We start from the raw sequence: 7,609 nt of genomic DNA on the forward strand, positions 1-7,609 counted from the left end.
AGGGCTTTGTGCAGGCCGGTCAAGTTCCTCCACACCAAACTCGCTCATCTATTTCTTTATAGACCTTGCTTTGCGCACTGGTGTGTGCGCAGTCATGTTACCATCCCCAAACTGTTCCCACAAAGTTGGGAGCATGAAATTGCCCAAAATGGCTTTGTACGCTGAACTGGAACTAAGGGGCGAAAACTCCAACTCCTGAAAAACAACCCCACACCATAATCATGGATAATAATGGATGTACTAGTAACAACCAAACAAGTAATGGACTTTTTTCAGGTTCGTGACCAAATATGGGTTCCCAAATTGTGTGCCCAAGGGAATGAAAAGTCAAAAAGAGATCTCCTTAATACCTTTCTGGTGTCTCCTAGACAAGAATGAGATCAGAAAGAAACAAAAGGAAGACATTTTCTTTGGTCTCATGCTTCTAAGATGTTTCTTCTGGAAAAAAATACCCCGGTGATCTCACAAGTGCTCTTGAGTTTCAGTTATAAGCTCAGGAAAGTCACAAAGTGGGCTCAGATTTTCCAAATAATCTTGACATTCTTTTTTCACACTTTGAATCTATTTGCATTGTGTGCGCTTTAATACCTGGTGATATGTATGGACAGTTGTTTGTTATAATAAAACACTTTATATCGACAATGAAAACTGTAGCCCTTGCTTCAGAATATTTTTATTAGTTGCTGTAATTTATATTGTTGAGCTTCAATTAGATCATACATCATTCTGGAAGAAAAAGTCTTGAAAGAGATTAGAAGTGTGACATTGCGTTTTTAGCTTTGGTTTAAATCCCACTGCTGACACCAAGTGACCATAAGAAATCACTTCATCTGCTTGGGTCCCAGACTGAAAAACAAAAAAAAATATAACCAACTGTATCTCAAGTGATAAAGGCGTCAGCCAAATCAATAAAAGGTAAGTTTAAAACAAGACTAAAAAGAGATCCCACAAAACCCAACATGCTCTTCAAACCAAAATTCTAATTTTTGACTCCATTTACCTCAACTGTATCTCATGTCTCCTTTTTGTCTAAAGCTATTTATCCTAAGGAATTTTAGGAGAAACATCTGTGACAACATTGATTCGTCAATGAAATGTAAATAAGAGTCTCATGAACCATCAAAGATCAAACTTCAAGCAGTAAAATTTTCCTATGGGATCCACCTGCAGCTAAGCATGTTTCAGCCTGGCCAGTGCATGGATGGGATACAATCTAGGAAAAGCTTGAGAAACTGCTGAAAGAGGTGTTGATGAGGACAGTGGAATGAGTGCTTACGCTGTAGTCTGTGTGGATCCAAATGCCCCAGTGCAGTGACAGGGACACTATGCTGTAAAAGTGGTGCCATCCTCTGGATGAGCCATAAAACCAAAGGTGTGACTATCTGTGATCATTAAAGATTTCTGGGCAACTTTCAGAAAGAGTAGGGAGTATCATGATATCCCAACTAAACTGCCCATCACGGCCTTTTCCATTCTGTCCCCCATGTCATCCTCTGTCCCTTATCTCTCTCATCCCTTCACAACATAATAACAAATGTGTGGTGAGTGGGCTGGTGCAATAATGGCTCCTGTCGCATCATCTAGATGGGTGTTACACACTAGTGATGGTTGAAGTGGTTCCCATAAATCTATGTAAAGCACTTTTAGTAACAAAAAAGTGCTATATAAATGTGACTGATTATTTATCCACATTAGGACCATTTTTTGGGGGCCAATGATGCCTTGATGTGCAAATCCCTATTGGGTGGCCTACATAGGGCTGGTATGTTTGCCCACACTGGATCTACTCTTGCCCAATTCTCAGTTTGTTTGCTGGGTTGGTTTTTGAAATTTGCAGAAGTCCAAATCATTCATAGAAAATGTCTGGCCATCTGTCTGGACTTATTAAGGTCTGAGTGCTCTGATTAAACTCCTTTAGAAAGTATGGCTACTGACATGGTGTTCAAGAAAGAAAGGCCATTGACAAAGTTTTGAAGATCACAATGAGGTGGAATATTTTACTGCAACACCAGAAGGAAAAAGTCTAGTGTATCAAAAATCTTCCAAAATGTTTCAAGAGGGACAAAGGGAAACATTGACTGTTTTTCAAAAAAAGACACCTTGGATGAATGTGGTATGTGATAATAGGCTTGTCTTAAAGATTACGTGAAAGAGGAAACAGAAAGATTGCAGTTCCCCCTACCTCTTCCATAAATGCCACCGGTTGCTGAGTTATCTTTTCGTAACATCCTCTTTCATCTGTTTGATAGTGGAAGCAAAGCACAGACGCTTACAGTAGATGCTGCCACTAACTCATGTGCAGACTTTCATTTCTTATTCTGCTCTTAAAACCAAGTACGTAGCTCAGTTAAACTTCAAGGATACTATTTAGAGGATCTAATAATAGAAACTGCACTTAAGGTACACCCTGAGGTCTTTACAGAAAACCAGCATGGTGAGCGAGAAGTTTTACACTAACCTATAACTTTATATACACAAAGGTGGTCCCGGGTCATTTGGTGACTTAGTTGAGGTCACAAAAGGCACTACACACGCACATGCATTCCCACACATTTCAAGGACTCTTAACTATACTCGGAAATGTTGGTATTGCACGCTGATTTATTAGCATTGACTATACTGACTTACAACAAATTCTCTCAGAACAAAAAGAATTGCCAAGTTCAGCAGTCTATCTCACCTGTTAGACAACAGTCTCTAGTCGAAAATGAATAAAATAGCAGACAGTGTGGCACAGAGGTTAAGGCTTTGGACTTTAAACTCCACAGTTGTGGGTCCAAATCCCACTACTAACACCATGTGACCATGAGCAAATCACTTCATCTGCCTGTGCTCTAATTGGAAAAACAAAAAGTAATGTCACCCATTGTACTTTACATGTAGTCAGTAACCTTTGATAAAGACATTAGCCAGAACTGTAAAACACAATAAATAAATACACAGACCTAACAACATACCTATAACACCTAAAATCCTCAAACATTTCCAAGTCGGACAGGTTAGATAAACTGCGTTCGCCCTGTGATGCACTGGGTCCTGTCCAGGTGCTGTTCCTGCTTTGCGCCCTATGATAGCTGGGATACACTCCGTCTGCCCCGCGTCTCTGCCCTGAATAGAGCTGACTAGAGGGACTGATGTTATACAGTATAAAGCATAAATATGTCTCTAATTGTAAATGAGGCAAAATGACAGCCTTTGCACTGTATATTATTTGCAGGGGGGGATCTTTCATAGGGGTGTTTAAAGAAAACATTCATGACAGTTGGTAGATATCATTTCACTGACTTGTAGAATGAAGGATCACAAAAAATAAAACAGACTTCTTGGCCATCACTTAGGCAGCCACTTAGTTTTTTTTTTACTGTTACTGACAGTAGCAGTAGTGGCAGCAGGAGTGTAGAACTGTGAAAGAGGCACAGGAGTGCAGTTTAGATGTGATCATGTGGATGGGGCAACTGGAGCACTCTGTGCAGAGGATGGGACTTTATCCCCCCTTTCTCTCTCTCACTGCTCAAAAAAAATTAAAGAAACACTTTGAAAACACGTCAGATCTCAATAGGAAAAATTCCTGATGGATATCTATATTGATCTGGACTGGGTAATGTGTTAGGATTGAAAGTATACCACATTGTTTAATGGAAATGAAAATCATCAACCTACAGAGGGCTGAATTCAAAGACACCCCGAAAATCAAAGTGAAAAAATGATAGTCCATTTGGCCAAAATTTCATTGCAGCAACTCCAAATCGTACTCAGTAGTTTGTATGGCCCCCATGTGCTTGTATGCATGCCTGACAACGTTGGGGGGGAAAGCATATTCCTAATGAGATGATGGATGGTGTCCTGGAGGATCTCCTCCCAGATATGGACCAGGGTATCACTGAGCTCCTGGACAGTCTGAGGTGCAACCTGGCGGCATTGGATTAACTGAAACATAATGTCCCACCCAGAGTTGTTCTATTGGGCTGAGGTCAGGTCAGCAGAGCATGGAGGACCAGTCAATGGTATCAATTCCTTCATCCTCCAGGAACTTCCTGAATACTCTCGCCACATGAGGCCGGGCATTGTCGTGCACCAGGAGGAACCCAGGAGCCACTGCACCAGCATAGGGTCTGACAATTGGTCCAAGGATTTCATCCCAATACCTAATGGCAGTCAAGGTGCCGTCGTCTAGCCTGTAGAGGTCTGTGCGTACCTCCATGGATAGGCCTCCCTAGACCATAACTGACCGACCACCAAACCGCTCATGCTGAACAATGTTACAGGCAGCATAATGTTCTCCACAGCTTCTCCAGACACTTTTATACCTGTCACATGTGCACAGGGTGAACTTGCTCTCATCCGTGAAAAGCACAGGGTGCCAGTGGTGGACCTGCCAATTCGGGTATTCTATGGCAAATGCCAATCAAGCTCCACGGTGTAAGGCAGTGAGCACAGGGCCCATTAGAGGAGATCGGGCTCTCAGGCCACCCTCATGAAGTCTGTTTGTGATTGTGTGGTCAGAGACATTCACACCAGTGGCCTGCCGCTGGATGTTGCTGGATTTTCCTCCTTGCCCAAAGGAGCAGATACTGGTCGTGCTGATGGGTTAAGAATCTTCTACGGCCCTGTCCCTCTCTCCTAGAGTAACTGCCTGTCTCCTGGAATCTCCTCCATGCCCTCGAGACTGTGCTGGGAGACACAGCAAATCTTCTGGCAATGGCATGTGTTGATGTGCCATCCTGGAGAAGTTGGACTACCTGTGCCACCTCAGAAAGGTACAGGTATCACCTCATGTTACCAGTAGTGACACTGACTTAGCCAAATGCAAAACGAGTGAAAAAACAGATGAGGAGGGAAAAATGACACCTGTTATACCATTCCTGTTTTGGGGGTCGTCTCACTGTTGCCCCTCTAGTGCACCTCTTGTTAATTTCATTAACACCAAAGCATTTGAAACTGATTAACAAGCCCCACTGCTACTTAACTGACCAGATCAATAGCCCACAAGTTTCACTGACTTCATGCTATACTCTGATTAAAAAGTGTACCTTAAATTTTTTGAGTAGTAATAATATTTACACTGCATATGTACAGTATGTGTATATATATATATATATATATATATATATATATATCATCACACGTGTGAGCATCTCTCTACAGGCTCTGTGGATGTACATAGTGACAAACTGGAAGGACAGGAGGTGTTATTACTGACATTTTCAACTCCTTCTCTCTCCATAGTGCTGAGAAAGCACTGAGTGAGGCCAACTGACTCCATCTCTTCCGCTTCACTCAATAACACCATAAGCTTCTCAGAAGGAGGTGTCATTTTTAGCAAAAGCCATCTGCCGGATAGAGCTCCGCTACAATGAGACCTAACTTGTGGCTAACCAGCCTAATTTCTTTATTTTGATTATCAGCCCTGTTTTGTGGGCCACATATGCTGAAGAGCATTATTTTTTTTTTATATAGTTTAGGATATTAAATGGGAGGACCTGATTAACACCACACCTTTTGTGGAGCTGTCATTTCTGCACCCAGGTACTATATACAGTATATATATATATATATATATAGTGGAGGACAGCCGGCTTCCCATGCCGGTCCTCACCCCCAGGCCGCCAGGAGGAGCTCTCCCGACAGCAGGATCGTGCCCCGAGGTCCAGCAGGGCCTTATGGACTTTGTAGTGTTTATACACAGCCCTGCTGGATACCTTGGGGACCACCAGGAGTCGCTGTGGGGGGGCTTATGGGCTCTGTGATGCCGTATGACCCAGGAGTACGTCACGGTCACGTGACGGGTAGAAATGTCGTGCTCCCGGGTTGAAGTAAAGATCTGATTGCCCTAACCCGGAAGGAATAAGGAACTGTGGACTGTTGGGACAGGAACACCTCCGGGTCAGGGGCTACAAAAGGACGATGCCTCAGTCCAGACGCTGAGCTGTGCTGGGAGGTAGAGGAGCAAAGTGTCTGGGCGAGGAGGAGTGATTATTGTGTTGAATTGGTGTATAATTAATGAGTAGTGTGGAAGGTGCTTGGTGCACTGTGTTAAAAGAAAATAAAAAGTCTTGGACTTTTACCTGGTGTCTGGAGTTGTACCTGAGGGTTCAATGGAGCACTAGCGCCCCCTACTGCCACAATATATAAATATATAAATGAAATTAAAAGGAGGGTTAAAGGTTATATCCATTACGAGAAGCAAAGAAGATAAAGGACACAACCTTTCGCTCTTTATTCCTTATCAGATGTGCAACAGAAAAGGAAATATAACATATGGTATATAAGGGAAGAAGGGAACAAAGCCAGGACACAATGACAGATTTAGGTATCGGCTACTTGGGACTGCATGGGGCACCTGCAGGCTGAACTGGTCAGTCCATTAGGGACTCCATTTATGTAACTGAAGGGGCGCATGCTCTGGACATTGAGAGGAGTCTCCCCATGATTATTGAAGTGTAGTAATACTGTTTGTGGGGCAGCGTTTATGAAAGGTAAGGAGTGCACACTCTGTAAATTTCTGCAGTATGTATGTGTGAGCTCTGGACACTGAGGGAGATTAAGACTCTGTGAAGATAGATGTGAATGAGATATTTGCATAGATTTGGTGGTGGATAGAAAGAGATCAAAGAAGGTTTAGGAAATATCAATCTGTTTAATGACCTGTGGGTAAGCTAGAGTGTTAGGGTGGAATGGGAGGATTCCAGTTTCATTATTGGGGTTCCTCTTAGAGTGGATGTTATGAGGTCTACTCCAAGTTCAATTGATTAAGTGGATTTTTTCAGATGACACCTGTTTTCGAATCCTGGCCTGTTAACTGACTTTATGATGTTTTTATTGTTCTTTCTTCTGATTTGCAATAGGAACTCCCTTTTCAACAGTCACATTTCAAAAAATATAAAAGGTGTTATCTTCATTCATGGTATCTTTGAAAGTATTTATGAGCCCTGATCAACTGGTGTCCCACCCAAATTTGTTTCTTGTCTTGCATCTGGTGTTGCTGGTAAATGGGCTGTGAAAGAGATAAAGCACATATAGCAAATTATTGGTTGAATGTTTTTTGTAGCTAGGATAACACATCAAGTTGCTTGTGGCAAACCTGAAAAAAATGCTGATGGGAAAAAAGAGTGAACAACCACTTCAGTTAGACAGATGAAAGAAAGAAAAGCAAAAAAAAAAAAAAAATAAATAAATAAATAAACTGGTGCAGCACGCCTCCTTATTAAAGAGGTACATGCAGTTCCAGTGTGCTGACAAAGCCCATCAATTTCAAAGAGCACACACTTCAGTAGTCACGAGTCTAAGCATGCCAGAGTCCACTTCAGTTATTTTTAAAATGGGAGAATAGATTCTTAATCTGCTACCATGAATCTTGAGCTATTAGATTCATAAGGTATCACACCAAATAATCATATAAAAATGAGACCACTGAGTCCACGAGCCTCACCTCGCTAGCTAATTGCTCAGTTCTTTCAGTATCTCCTCCTTCTCCTTCCCCTTCTCCTTGTCTTCTTATAAGATTCCAGGGTACCCACATCAAAAATAATGGCTTGACTCTTTTCCTACGCATAATTGTCTTGTAATACCCTGTGATGGATGGCAGGGCTGGGCAACCTGCTCCTTATTC

This window comes from Polypterus senegalus, chromosome 13 (assembly GCF_016835505.1).
Source record: "Polypterus senegalus isolate Bchr_013 chromosome 13, ASM1683550v1, whole genome shotgun sequence".
Classification (NCBI taxonomy): Eukaryota; Metazoa; Chordata; class Cladistia; order Polypteriformes; family Polypteridae; genus Polypterus; species Polypterus senegalus.